General features: G+C 39.2%; 1 long non-coding RNA gene across 1 annotated transcript in view; it reads right to left on the bottom strand.

Annotated features, from left to right (window-relative positions):
- The window catches only part of LOC112540667 (uncharacterized), a 31,741-nt gene extending 18,673 nt beyond the window's left edge, over positions 1-13,068 (bottom strand). The window contains exon 1 of the long non-coding RNA XR_003084734.2: positions 13,007-13,068. This is a non-coding gene — a long non-coding RNA (uncharacterized LOC112540667). The remainder of the gene's footprint in view (positions 1-13,006) is intronic.
- Positions 13,069-14,681: the final 1,613 nt, after the last annotated feature.

Below are 14,681 nucleotides of genomic sequence, written 5' to 3'. Positions count from 1 at the left end.
GGACATACTGGTTATCCACTAGCTGCACACTTCTAATGGGAGAAGTACCTTTAGGATGCCATATTTTGAGGTCAGATCATTGGCCAAAGTTGATAACAGAAATCATGGGATTTCCTTGTTAAAAACAATACATCTACAGCTCTATATGCTTTGGAGTCAGGCAGTCTGAAAGCTGAATCCTGCCTTATGAGTTTGCCTATGTCTCCTGGATGAATTGTTTTTCTGGTCCTACCTCCTCAGAGGTACATCTGGTGAGAAGGTAGAAGAGAATTTCTTCATTGCTCTTCACAGGATATCTTTTTCTTCTATCTTTAGGCAAAATTAATTAAATAAATAAAAAATTAGGCAGCTCTTTGGCACATAAACTCCTATCCAGGTACCCACCAGACCCAGCCCTGTTTAGCTCCCAAGCTGGATAAGATCAGTCAGGTACTGACCTGCTAAGACATTGTTTATATCAAGTTGTGGAAGATGCCAAGAAAGTATTTTCTGTAAAAGTCAGAGCTAATCAGAGAGTGGCCAGAAATTTCTCTTGGCCTAGCCTCATACTCAAAGCAGCTTTTGACTCTGGCCCTTGCTTTTTCTTTTTCTTTTTTTGTTTTTAACTTAAAGCTGTTCAAATCATGGCTTACTCTTTGGAGGGGGTTGACTTGTTTTGTTTTCTTGCGACATCATTTTGACTAGGGTGTCCTAAATTCAGGAATTGCCAAGGTCATTGTGGACTTCTGAGAGGTCCATTTAAAGGAAACAAATATATGCAATAATAAACAACCATTTCTCGTCTTATATTCCTTTAGATATTCATGTGAGTGTGTTAGCTGTTCTAGTACAGAAAGTCATTTTCCCTTTATGCGTGCATGAAGATTATACCATTGAAGTTTTGGTTGTAGTGGGAAGTAATAGCAGTCATTCTAAAAATATTCAAAAGATACTGTAATAATGATGATGATGATGATGATGGTGATGATGATGCAAAAATAAGGCTGCCTGTCCTTGAGATTTTGTGTTCTCACTACTATTGTTTATCTCAAAACCTACATATCTGAGGAAAAACCATTCCTTGTTTATTTATTTCATTCATGTCAGATGTTTCATTGAAGAAGCTCAAAAGTCTATCCACCAATATTCCTCCTAATGTATATTCCAAAATGTATCCATTATCATGATAAAGAAATGATTAATGACCTATGAGAAGAATTCCTGGTGAGTGCCACGAGGGTCCAAAAGGACTGTTCTTAAAGTAACCTGTATGACTCAGTAAGAAGTGATCTGAAAGCAATTAAATCTTTCTTTCTGATCATGACTTCTGGTTTACTGCATCTTGAATACTGGAAGTTATTTTTTTTTTTAATAAAAAGAAACCTATACCCTGTGTTCTCCTCCACCAATGTCTCTTATACCATGTTTACCAGAAAGATGAGCCTGATTTGAATTAATGCCCCCCCAAAAAAGATTGAAAATCTTCATTTTCCTCTATTCTTATTCTTTGCAAATCTACGATGATCATCCTATTTTTAAGTTAACTTATTGGGAGGGCCCAGATTTCCTTTCAGTTAAATAGGTTTTTAAGACATCAGATCCACCTTAATACTGCAATACACACACAATATTCCTAGAATCAGAGTTCCAAACTCCCTGGTCAGTCCAGGAATCTCCACACAGAGCTGTCTAGCCTTTGCTTAAACATATCTAGCAAAGGGTGCCCACCACCTTACAGTTAGGAAATTTCTTCTGCCACCCTGTATATTAAATTGATTATTCCATGTCCTGCCCTCTGAAGTGATAGTGAATTAATCCTGTGTGACATCCTTTCAGGAATTTGAAGAGTATTATCATATTCCCAGTGAGTTTTGTCTTCTCAAAGCTAAATGCTCCCACATCTTCAATTTCTCTTTGTAAATGATCCTTTAAAGCAGCAGCTTCTTTTTTCAGGCAGAAAAAATATTTCTCTAATAGAGAAATATATTTGCAGATCTGAAAGCCCATTTTATGCCCTTTTATAAATCTCAAGCTTGGCTTTGAGTCTTGAGGGGTATTATGGAAGAATTGCTGGCTAGCAGTATTGATAAAGGATGACTTTTACTGGTATACAAATTGTATAATAAGACTACACTGAGGGTAGAGGTGTTTCCCAAGGGCAGCTAACAGGTTCAATCATACAGAATGGAGAATAAAGCAAGAAGGTGTCCTTGCTCTGCTACTTTTCAATTTTTATATAAATACTAATACACAATAACTTTCCTAATAAAAGTAAATTCCATCCACCAAAATTGGCCAACAGACATATCCTACTGCTCTTTTAGCTGATGACATGATCATTCTTTCACTGACTCTTGTAGGGATGAGAAGAGCTCTAAAATCCTAAAAAATGAAAAACTGCCAATAAAGTATATATATAAAACATGACCTTTGGTATGAGAGCTAAAGAACATACCCCTGGAGATCTGGATGGCCCCAACCCTGTTATAGTTTTGTAAGACTCTGAAGATTTGGTGGTATCCCCAGGCATTCGGAGCAGGAGGTTAGGAGAGCTCTGCTGTTGATGTGGTTTTATGTTTGGGATGTATCGTTTACCTGGGGCATCCAGAGTCAGTGTTGTGACACTGGCAGCCATATACATTATTTAAACAATTACATTACATTACATTAATTAATTAAATAAAGTTATTTAATTTAATTTAAAGTTTAAACAATTAAATTAAATTAATTACATTAATTAAATAAATAAAGTTAACAGTTGGTTTGCCACACTATAGAACATTTTAGTTACTCAGGAATCTCTTTTTGCTCATGTTGATGCAGAAATCCACACCTGGCTCATGTATCTGAGGTGACCAAGAGGAGGGTCGTGGTTACTTTGTCTTTCTATTTCTCTAAAGGTGGGTGTTCCACCTTTATTATTTGAGGCAAAAATAGTGGCACAGTTATATGGTGCACAATTAGGGACTTTTTCTAACTTAGCTCCAGCAGAGAAAGTGCAATCTAAATTTTTGAGATCAATTATACAAATCCCTAGATTTATATAATTATCTATGTAACACAGCTTTGAGATTGGAACTGAGAACGACAAGGATAGAGGCCTGGCTTTGGACTGTCATCATTCATTACTTGATAAAATTAATGTTTATCCCAATAGGACTAACTCCTCTGATAAACAAGGGTAACTGTCAACCTACATGGAAAATACAGATCAGAGAAAAATTGGCTTTATATGGCTTTTCCAGTGAGGTATTACAAAAGACTGAGCCAGCATGGTGTAACGGTGAAGGCACTGGACTTGAAACCCTAAGACCATGAGTTCTAGTCCTGCCGGAGGCACAAAGCCAGCTGGGTGACCCTGGGCCAGTCCCTCTCTCTCAGCCCTAGGAAGGAGGCAATGGTAAACCACTTCTGAAAAACCTTGCCAAGAAAACTGCAGGGACTTGTCCAGGCAGTCGCCAGGAGTCAAAAAACTGACTCAAAGGCACAACAACAAAATACTAAGGATGGGATATGACCAAGCCAAAAAAACTTTCTGAAAGAAAGAATTCTAGACACAGTATGGCACCAAGGCAATCTACTGTAAGTTTTGGAGGCTTATCTTCAGTACCATGCCAGCTATTGCCAATCCCTAACAAGTTACAGATATTGCAAGGCATTCATCCTAGCCAGGTTTGATGCACTGCCTTCAGCAATCACTGATGATAGTTACAAAAGATTCCTTACTACACATTCCTCTGGTGGTATGACTCCCAGGTCAGAGGATGTGCAACTGAGTTTAAGCAACCGATCAATTAAATCTATGAATCTTTAGCTATAAACAATCTGAAAAAAATCTTCCTTTGTTGTTAGGCAATGCACGTTCATTTATTGGTTGGTTAGGTTTCTTTCCCAACTCTCAGTCAGAAGCTCAGGATGGCAGACATAACACTCCCTCTTCCTATTTTTCCCCACATCAACAATATGGGCAGATAGGTTGGTGGCGAGAGAGTCAGTGGCCCAAGGTCGCCCAGTAAGCTTTCATGACTGAGGGGGGACTTAAACCCAGGTCTCCACTGTGGCAGTTCAACACCTTAATCACTATAACACACTGGCAAGTTCTTAAAGATTAATGTAATAAGTTAATTACGCCACTTGAAGAGTATTCAGAAGCTTCAGCTGGTGCAAAATGCAGCAGCACGAGCAATTATGGGTCTGGTTGTTCAGCACATATGACACCTCTGCTCCACAAGCTACGTTGGCTACTGGTATGCTTCTAGGTGCATTTCAAGCTGCTGACCTTTACCTTTAAACCCCTTAATGGCTTGGGTCTCTCCCCAGTGGAGTCTGCCAGTCCTGTGAGATCCAGCAGAAGAGGTATGCTCCCGGTCCTGTCCACAAGAAAGTGCCATCTGGCAGGGCCCAGGAAGAGCGCCTTTTCTGCTGTGGTGCCTGCCCTCTGGAACATCATCCCCCCCCTGAGATCAGACTTGCCCCGACTCCGCTGGCCTTTCTCAAGGCATTAAAACCTGGTTTTGCCATCAAGTGTGGGGCCCTGATAGTACGGGTGACCCCATTTCTTGGTCATGGTTGTATTGAAGGTGTGATGTCATAAGTGTTCTTGGCTGCTATTTTATGTTATTTATGTTGTTTCAGATTTGGGTTATTTTTCTTTTTTTACTTGGTTTTTATCCTGTTTTAACTGTTAGCCACCCAGAGTCATGTATGAGATGGGCAGCCATATAAATAAAATTAATTAATTAATTAAAATAATTGAATAAACATGTTTCACAGTTACATAGCTCTTTACAGAAATTATTCTTGTACTTCTATTTGGTTGAAAGTACAGATAGTCCCCAGTTTAAGAACGAGTTCCACTCCCAAGGTCTGTCCTTAAATTGAATTTGTATGTAAGCTGGAACAGTGTTATTGTATAATACTGTATAAGTAGCATTGTGTAATGAACTTGAACCATTGTGTATTTAACTCAAATCATTGTGTATTTAACTCAAATTTTGCTACACTAGGGTCCATTCTTTACTATGGATTGTCTGTAAACCGGGTATTCTTAACCTGGGGACTACCTGTATCTCTCAAAACTGCTCCATAGTCTCTAAAAATAAATACTTTGTCTGAGGAACAATGAAATACTGGGTGCAGGAAAATATGTCAGATTGATGCTGAAAACCGACCCAAGCCACAATGTTCAAATTCAGCTTAAAACTCTGCTAAAGTTCATGACTTCTGAGGTTTGGATAGAACCACTTTCCACAAAGAACCACAATAACCCTTATTTTCATTTTTTGTCAGACCTGTTCACTATCATCTATTGAGCAAAGGCAATCATCACTATTCCATGAAGCTTCAATTTGAAAGAATAGCAAAGTCCTCTCCAGCTGCATCAATATTTTCTCTAAAAAAATGACACAACACAACTTGAAGCTTTGGCAGTGCAACCCAGTTCCAAGCCAGCCAAGTTCTGGAATGAGGCTATTTCCGAATTCTCATGTCAAATTATGCTGCCATCTTGCTTACTTTCCACTGAGGTTGGCCACAAATTAACAGCTGTAACAGACTCTTGGAAAACATGAGCTCTTTCCAAGTCTTTTTTCTTTCAAATGTGTGTTTTTCTTAATTTCACTTTGCTCCATATGGAGAGAAAGAAAAAATTAAACCATACATTAAGAAACAGAGTCTGGAAAAAGAAAAGACTTTCATGTGTACTTCTACAGAGGAAGGAAGGAAGGAAGGAAGGAAGGAAGGAAGGAAGGAAGGAAGGAAGGAAGGAAGGAAGGAAGGAAGGAAGGAAGGAAGGAAGGAAGGAAGGAAGGGACGGCCAATGAATGCACATATAGGAAAGTTGATCTTTTCAGCATTATTTTGTAAAACTGAACACATTGAACAAATTATTTTGAAGAAGTGCTTCAAACCTCATGCAAATGTATTTCCTTTGCCCTTTTTTAATACATTGGGGCTGTAATGGCCATGGCCCAATCTTCCACAATATCATCAGTAAATATAAAATGCTGCCAGTATTAAAGCCCACCTGTCAATATAATTTTTGAGGTAGTACTTGAGGATAAGATAGGGAGAAATTCTCTTTGTTCGGGAGGACAGCTTGGAGTAATTCTAAAGCAAGGCTGGGGGCATGTTGAATCAATGGAGGAAATGTAGCTCAAAACATCTAAACTGAACAGCCATGGAAGGAAAAATTGTAGGCTACGGTAGGACTAACCCTCCAGCCAATCACAACCTCCTCAGCAGCTCACTAGGAGTCTAGCTCTGCAGCCTGCATCTCCTGTCAAGGTGTGCAGTGTGGGGCCATATTGATAGAGACACTGCTGAAAAGCAGTTTCATGGAGAAGAAGCTCTTTGAAGAAATAAGTATTCATAGCAGATAACAGAGGTTCATATAACTGGACCATTTTTGACCTTATGTCTATTGCACAGTGGTGCTTGTATAGTGGGAGGCACTGTAATGTCTCTCTGGCTCACGCTGCTTTTTGTTTTAGGAGGATTTAGGGTTGTAGACCACAGTGCAGATCTTATGTACTGTAGCCTAACTGTGGTCTAGCAGCTGCTGGCAGTGCAGGAGGGACTGAATGGCGTGTAAAGAATGCAGTCCCAGCAAACTTGGACTCTTCTAGTCTCGCCACCAACAAGAGAAGGATGAGGAGACCACCACACAAATGAGAAGCAACCTTTTTCTGATACAAGGAGAGCAAGTTAGACAGCATACTGGTATTCTTAGTTCTTCTTTGCAGTGAAAGGAATCTCTATAAAACTTTCTTGCCCCCCAAATGCTCCAAATATAATTGTATTGTGCATTGGATAGTTGTTGGGATTATAAAATAAATAGTATACTTAAATAATATATATTTTTTAAATGTGCAGATGTAGGAAACCTGCTCGGCACTGTGAGATGTATAGGCGCCTTTCTATATTATATGGCACATTGATATGATTATAATTAATAGTCTGTAATCATATATTTATGAGAAAGTCCTCTACTAAGCCCTATGCCTTTTCCCCATCCCCTTTTAATGATGTCACTCTCGTATTTTCAGTTAAATGAGCAGCAGATTTGGGGGATGCAAAACAGCTCAGTTTACAAGATTCATTTTCTGAGATCATATCTCAGTATTGCTGTTGAAAATTAACTGATGTTTTTGGCACTGTGTTGCTCGACAGAGCACTGGATCAAAACATTAGTACTATCTGCATTTCAATGTATTATGTCACCCCCTATGGAATAGGTTGTACAATGTGCTCACATCCTTTCCAACAGTCCTCCTAGGGAATAACTTAATCTATAATGTTACACATCTGGTGTGTGACTACATGAAGCTCACTGACCTAAACTTGGATGCTGGCTTTGGTTCCCATGCTAGAGCATTAATTGTCTGTGTTATTTGAAGTCGTTATGGATAAGAAGTATTGGAAGACAACAATCTCACCATTCTATAATTATTAACTAGTGAGAAATTCAAAACACATGACTGGTGGAGCCACTGAATTATCCATGGTACTTCTATACAAGCTGCAAGCCGGAATTCTAATGCCTGAGCCTTTAAAGAAGAGGAAAATGGCTGCCAAGCAACTTGTCTCTCCTGCAGCTGTAGCGCGCCAGTATACTTTAGGCCTGAACCTGCTAACTGTTTTAGACATACCATCTCTGGGCTCCAAAACTCTGGACAACCACTAGATGGCAGCAAGGTGTTACTGAAAACATGCTGCCATGTAGTGGTTGACTGGATTTTTTGTAGGCCAGATCAATTCATCCTCTTCTCCTACTGCATCGTGCTCTTGGCAGAGTAAATAGGAAGGGAGGCAATCAGGCCAACCATGCTTCCCAACAGAAGCTGCATTTTCACTGTGTTGCTTAGTTCATGTAAGGCTCACTTGTACCACCATCACAAGTTTGCAATGTTTGTTTGACTTGATAGCAAATATATGCCTGGAAGCAAGGAACTATTGTGGGACAGCTTGATATGGACTGCCTTCCCCTCCCTAAACAAGCCATTATCCACAGGTTCTGTGAAGGACCTTGCCTGGTTGCCAGGTTTGAAGTCATACTTGATTCCCCATCTGGTCAACTTCAGTGTATGGAACTAAGATGGAAGCATAATTTTGTTATAGAAAGCAATATGCTCGGGCTAGCCCTGATTTGAAATCCAAGACATCTCTCTTCTGGTTTGTCAGTGGCAGGTTTGGGGATGCTGCTGTTTGGTGACACATGATAATTTCCATGATCATTGATGTGAATGGACAGGGAAACAACTGATTACACAAAAAGCCTAAGGAAAGAATGTGCAAGATCTTTCCTGAGTTCAGTGGAGAGATGTGTATACTAAGTTACAGCAGGACATTTTCCAGGCTTTGAATAAATATAAGCCAGTATACCACTGGATCTTCCACATAAAACTGACACAATGAAGAAAAAACATGTAAGTGGAAAATATAGGTGTGTTTGTGTACAGCAATGCAAGCAAGTCAATATAGTAAAGCTGGGGTGGGTTGGTTTTTCTTCCTACACTTCTCCCCACCCTCAAATTTTGCCAATGAAATTTCAGAAAGGAGTTTATTTCTCAGGGCTTTTTAAAAATTGAGTAAGGAAAAGAAAAATAGACCTGTTAAGTAGCCTCCATAAGCTTAATGGGAATTCTCTCCCTCCCTCCCTCCCATCTTCTTATCAACATTTATGTGGCACTTACTCAACGAACAACACAAATAGATTACTTGCTTGTGCTGTAGCTTTTGGCCTTAAAGGTAGTCCCTGGGTTAAGACCATGTGGGTTACAGACAACCCATAGTTAAGAACAGAGCTTATTGTAGCAAAATTCGAGTTAAATACACAATGATTTGAGTTAAATATACAATGGTTCGAGTTCATTACACAATACTACGTATACAGTATTATACAATAAGACTGTTCCAGCTTACATACAAATTTGACTTAAGGACAGACACAGTTCTTAAACTGGGGACTTCCTGTATTTTGGATATAAGAGCCCTTGCAAATCATAGCCCTGTTTAGGGGTAAATCAAGGATTGGGTAAATAACAAGAGTATCATTTATTTCATTTGTCTGGAGATTTACAGCTTGATTACCACATCTGGATTACCACATCCAGAAACTTAGAAGTGGAAGGCAACTTGATATTCATCTAGTTTAGTCCTGTGCTTAGTGCAGAATTGAAACAACAACATCCTTGATAGAGGCTGGACAGATAGTCACTTTCCCATTGCTGAAACATGGAATTTTCTTTCTGCTATTTTAGTTTCTGCTGTCTGGTGACTGTTTAATTATTTTAATTATGTAGGTAGGGTGTTTTTTTTTTAGTTTTTTACTAGTCTCTGTTAGTCTTGTTCTATCCTGCTGTTCTTCGTTTTAACTTTTTAGATATTAACTGTAAAATAGTTTAGATGTAAATTCTAAGCCACCTTAGAAAAAGGTTTGTTTTGAAAAGTGGCATATAATTGTTTAAACTACTTTAAGAACTTTATGGAATCTTACTGAACAGTAGTGTTTATCTTCTTGAGCCTCAATTGTTCATATATAGAGTAGAGATTATCTCTAAGGATTACAGTGAAGTCTAGTAACATAAGATTCTAAAGCAATATAAATGGTGAGTGAGAATTAGATCATCTTTATTGCAGCAAAATAATGCAATTTCTACTCTGTCTTTGAACATCCCCTTACCCCATTCATTCATATAAGCTTCTTATAAGGTTTTTGATAATATTAAAAAAAGTTCTCTTTTCTAAAGAAAAGCAAATATGAATAATTACTCAGAGTTAACTTGCCCCAAGCTTCTTGTCTGCAGATTCTCTTCCATGAAGTATTTACATGTTCAGATTCCCTAAAGATTGGAATAATTGTTCAGTACACTGCAAATCAGGTTGCAGAATAAATTTGCTATAGCCATCAGCCATGGAGCTAATTCCATTTCAATTCAATTCAATCTGTTCATTGTTTTGACTGTGAGTCTTAATAAACAGGAGGAAATTCATATTTTAACATCCTCTGCTAAACTACCAGACTGGAATGACCTTAAAATTACGAATGAATGAATGAATGAATGAATGAATGAATGAATGAATGAATGAATGAATGAATGAATGAATGAATGACAGCAGCATACCCATTCTGAGAGCCTGTTAAAATTGATGGGAAATTAAATTTGGGGAGGGGGAGGACTTTGCTTCCTTCGCTGGTTTTATTTTTCTTAAAGGCTACAGTATTGAAATGAGTAAATTATTAGCTGAGGCAGCTACTTGAAACATCAACTACTTTTTCTGTAAAGCTTACAAAATAAGCGTATCAAGGCAGTTTTTCTTTTTCTTGAATTTTAAGAGTTGGGATTTCTGGTTCCTTCCTGGTATGCGTCAGACATCTCTCTCTCTCTCTCTCAATTCTGAGTCTCCTCCCTGACAACCCTCATTCTTAAACAAAACCTGTGGCGCAGAATCTCCAGGTGATCTGGGGAAAAGAGATGAATTGGCATTAGGGAAAATAATCTTAGCGTGCCTAGGATAGATCAAAAGTCTGCACAACTGTGGTAAGAAATGGATTCATAGAAAAATGCAGAGTAGAAAGAGCTGCATGACAAAGCTGGTACAATTCAAAATGTGGAGGAAATAATTGTTCTTTCCAGTTATATTTTTCTGCAGAATCTGTAACATGAGTTCTTAAATAACAAGATGGCAAAATTGCAATTTTTTAATTTGTCAAATACTGCTCATATTTCTGCAGGCTTGATTTCTGGTTTGCAGAGTCCCTCCCAGGCTATTATTTCATTCCCCCCCCCCCCCATGGTTGGACCATCTTTATGTATACCACTTACATGGTGGGAAGTGAGGGAGGGGGGAGAAGAGAGAATGTCTGCAAAAAAACCCAAGACCCTTTTGGATGTTTGAGAGACAAGGATTCCTGCAGCACACTGGTGGTATATTAGCCGAGGAGCCATAAATGGGAAGTACTACAGCTCCCATCATGCTAATCAGCATGGCCATGTTAATTTAGGATCATGAGAACATTCAGAAGCACTGCAGTTGTGGAAGGCTGGCATTAAAAGAATGTATAGGGTCTGAGGAATGCAGGCCAGTGTGCTTCTGGCTATCATCGGTGCACTTATGTGGCACCCTGCCATTTTTGGCTATCAGATCAAAGTAAGCTTCAAGAACACAAGGAACATAAACAAAAAGGCCTAATGGATATTTATTAATCATTGCCTGTTTTTTTTTTCAAAATAAATAAGCTTTTAGTGTCTGGGGAAGGGACAAGGAAATCATTATGACTGTGCAAAGCATTACCAAACAGCACTTTGCAAACTGTGTGGTTCAAGCAGCTGTGTCCTTCAGAAAATTTGGGGCAGCTGCTTTAAGGATCTTCCCTGCCTTTCTACATAAGTGCATCCTTGCACAACTGCTTTACTTTGCCTGTGGTCCTAAGGGAACACTAACAGAAGTGTTCTCTGTGCACACATACACGTATACACAGACAGCCGGGGAAAGATTTCAGAGCAACCTCACTGAGTTTTCTGGAGAATGTAGCTATTTTAATGCTTCAAGGAGAGATGCTTCACCCGTTCAACATGCTCTGCAAAACATCCCTTTTGTATGCTTTGCACACTGCTAGCAAGCATATTACAAATTTGGACCAGGTCCAAATAAATTACCCTTGCACACTACTGTCAGCTGTTGGCTCTTTCTGCCTATGCTCTAAAAATGTCTGCAGAAACCCGCTTACTCTTAAGCTACTTCCAGAGGAAGTAAACTTGTAACATTAAAGTGAACTGAGCCCAAGCTGACCAGCGAACCCTGTCATTGGGTCTTTACCATCACTCATGGTCCCAGCTTCCTCCTGGGTGAGGTTTGTTGCAAAGAGAGCACTTCTGTTTTCAGGCCAGAAATTCACTGCACTATGTTCCATGGCGTAGGGCAGTCTGCCTGGCTGTTAGAGGGGATACCCGATTTGCTCCTAGCTCCTGTAATCCCAGTGTAATGGCTGGATGACAGGACTGATTGGCTGTCAGTTCGCTGCAAATGCTGTGGACCTGCAAACATGGAAGAACTCGTGTGTAGCAGCTTGGTACTTAACCAATCAGAATCCCCTTGCTCAAGGCCTGCTTCATTTAAATAATGCAATGAGAAAAGGTTTGGTTGCCTGGAAATGTTCTTAACATTATTGTTCCTGAGAATAAAGGACACACAGAAGAACTAACTACCAGCTGCAAGTTGTGGGTCTTGCACTAAAGATTTTAAAAATTAAGTAATTAGTTTGATTTATAGCACTATTTAGCACATGATGTTTGTTTGTTTTAATGTCCTTGAGCATGAGCTACATTTAGAGACATGATACTGATCTGCAGTCTAGGTTCTCCAACCAGGTTCTGGTTGCCATGCTTGGGCTTTGTGCCACATTCCAATTTATGTCATAGGTTTTATTCTCCCTCCTTCATTTTATTTTCATTGATGATGAAAATGGTGAGTCGAAGTTGCCTTGATTATTTGGTGAGGGCAAATGGGCTTTTCCACAAAACTTTTACAGTATTTCAACTGCCTCACAGTCTTCCCAAACTTGATTAATTGCTGCCTAAAGTTTTCCAGCTAAAAGAGATCCTGGTGCGTGCAATTATATAGGAAGTTCCAGTGGAGCACATTAATTAAAAACAGGCAACAGAAGAACAAAAACTGAGAACAAAAAAAAAAAAAGTCAGAAATGGTAAGAGAGGCTGCCTATAAGAACTTAAAGAGCATATGCAGCTTCAGGAATATGAATCTTTCCTTATATTGTCCTGAAAGGAGCTGGAATTCTCAGGGCGCTGTTCTAGAGCCCAAATGACATGTAAAATGAGGTGGGAATTGTTTGAATTGATCTGTGGCTTCAGACTTCTAGTTTACCTCCACGTGTTGGCCCAAACGTTGGGTCCAAACCAAGAATTAACAACCCTGACTGACAGATTGAGTTATTTTTCCCTAGGTGTGCTTCACAGCACCCACAAAATATTAATGATATGAGTCAGTGCATGATCTCTGCAATTACCTTGACATCTTTGCAATAGGACTCGTTCCCAAAGTAGACTGGCATTCTTCCCTTTCTTTCAGTAGAGTGGAGTGGCATGATTTATGCCTGGCCTACTATCTTATTCTTTCCTGCTGAACTCTGAAGGTAAAGTTTGCCATGAGGACTTTGCACATCCATTAGTCATTAGCAGATATGCGGTACCGATACTTAATTTACATTCAAACATTTTTCAAGATCAGCTGCACTCCAGTTATCAAAAAGGGGAATTCTCTGTCTGACAAAACAGAAACAAAAACAAGCTTTTTGTAATTTGGTGTGTTGAAATTTGTGTGTGTCTGTGTGTGTGTGCTGGATAAGGTACAGTATATTCGTTAAATAAAATAGCTTAGCTTAGCATCCAGGACTAAGTTAAGCATCTAGGAGTTGTTTCCTTTGTCATATTCTGTTCTAGCACAAGCCCCCAAACAGGGAAGTTTTGGTTCACAAGGACGCTATTCTACTGCCACTGCTAAAGGGCGGTGATAGTAATGTATTGTCTGTATAGGTCCTAGCTCATTTCTCACAACTCCAGAAACTCAGCTGCTACTGCTGAAACTAATGGCAAAAAATAAAATAAAAAATAAAATAAAATAAAATAAAATAAAATAAAATAAAATAAAAAAGAGTCAGGAAAGGTACATTAAGCCCCTGTCAACTTACCCACTTTACACTTTAAAAAACCCGAAGCACTGTTTTTTTCATTGACAATGTCAGTGCTACCCACCTGTCCTCACTGTGCCACTGCTGCACCTGCTGTGGGTACAAAAGAGCTGCCTACTCCTACTCAAGGAAGATACTCTGGAAACCTCAGAGGCTAGCTTGAACTGACCAGTAATTCCTTGGATGTTTATCTCTGCAGCTGAATGCTCTAGATCAGTGTTTCTCAAGCTTGGCAATTTTAAGATGTGTGTACTACAACTCCCAGAATTCCCTGGCCAGCATTGGCCACACTTCTTAAAGTTGCCAAGGGTGAGAAACACTGATTTAAAAGTAACAAAATAGACTATAGGTAGTCTTTGCTTAGCAACCATAATGGGGACCAGCAAATCTGTCACTAAGTGCCGCAGTTGCTAAGCAGAAAATCATGTGACTGCAACGGTCTTATGACTTCACTTCCCCTTTGGTAATTAAGTGAAGTGCCAAGGTCATTAAGCAAAACATCACATGACTGCAACTTACAATTTTACTTCTACCTTCTCTATTAACTCTGCTTGTCACAAGCCAGCTGCAAAACACACAGATGGTGATCATGTGATGCTACAATGGTCATAAATGCATGCAAGTTGTGAAGGGTCCACATGGCGATCATGTGATGGCAGGATGCTATGACAGTCGTATATGCAAGGATTGGTCGCAAAGTTATTTTTTTTATACCATTGTAACTTTGAATGGTCACTAAACAAGGGAGTTGGTAAGTGAGGACTACCTGTAACTCCAAACTGCTACACTTCCCCAATAGATTTATACATACATGTAATACTGCCAAGAAAACTGCTTGGATGCAGTCAGGCACCAGGAATAGAGTACAAGTTGAAAATGTCTTTACCTTACAGTTCTTGTCTGAAGCATTATACTGTAACATTTTACCTAGTTTCATCCTGTTGTAATTATACTGCAGAACATACGAGGTGTGGTGGAAATTTCAATATGGAAC

This window comes from Python bivittatus, unplaced genomic scaffold (assembly GCF_059951505.1).
Source record: "Python bivittatus isolate LINGU-HERP-01145 unplaced genomic scaffold, Pbiv_v1 ctg000020_np1212, whole genome shotgun sequence".
NCBI classification, from domain to species: domain Eukaryota; kingdom Metazoa; phylum Chordata; class Lepidosauria; order Squamata; family Pythonidae; genus Python; species Python bivittatus.
This window is presented reverse-complemented; position numbering and strand designations above follow the sequence as displayed.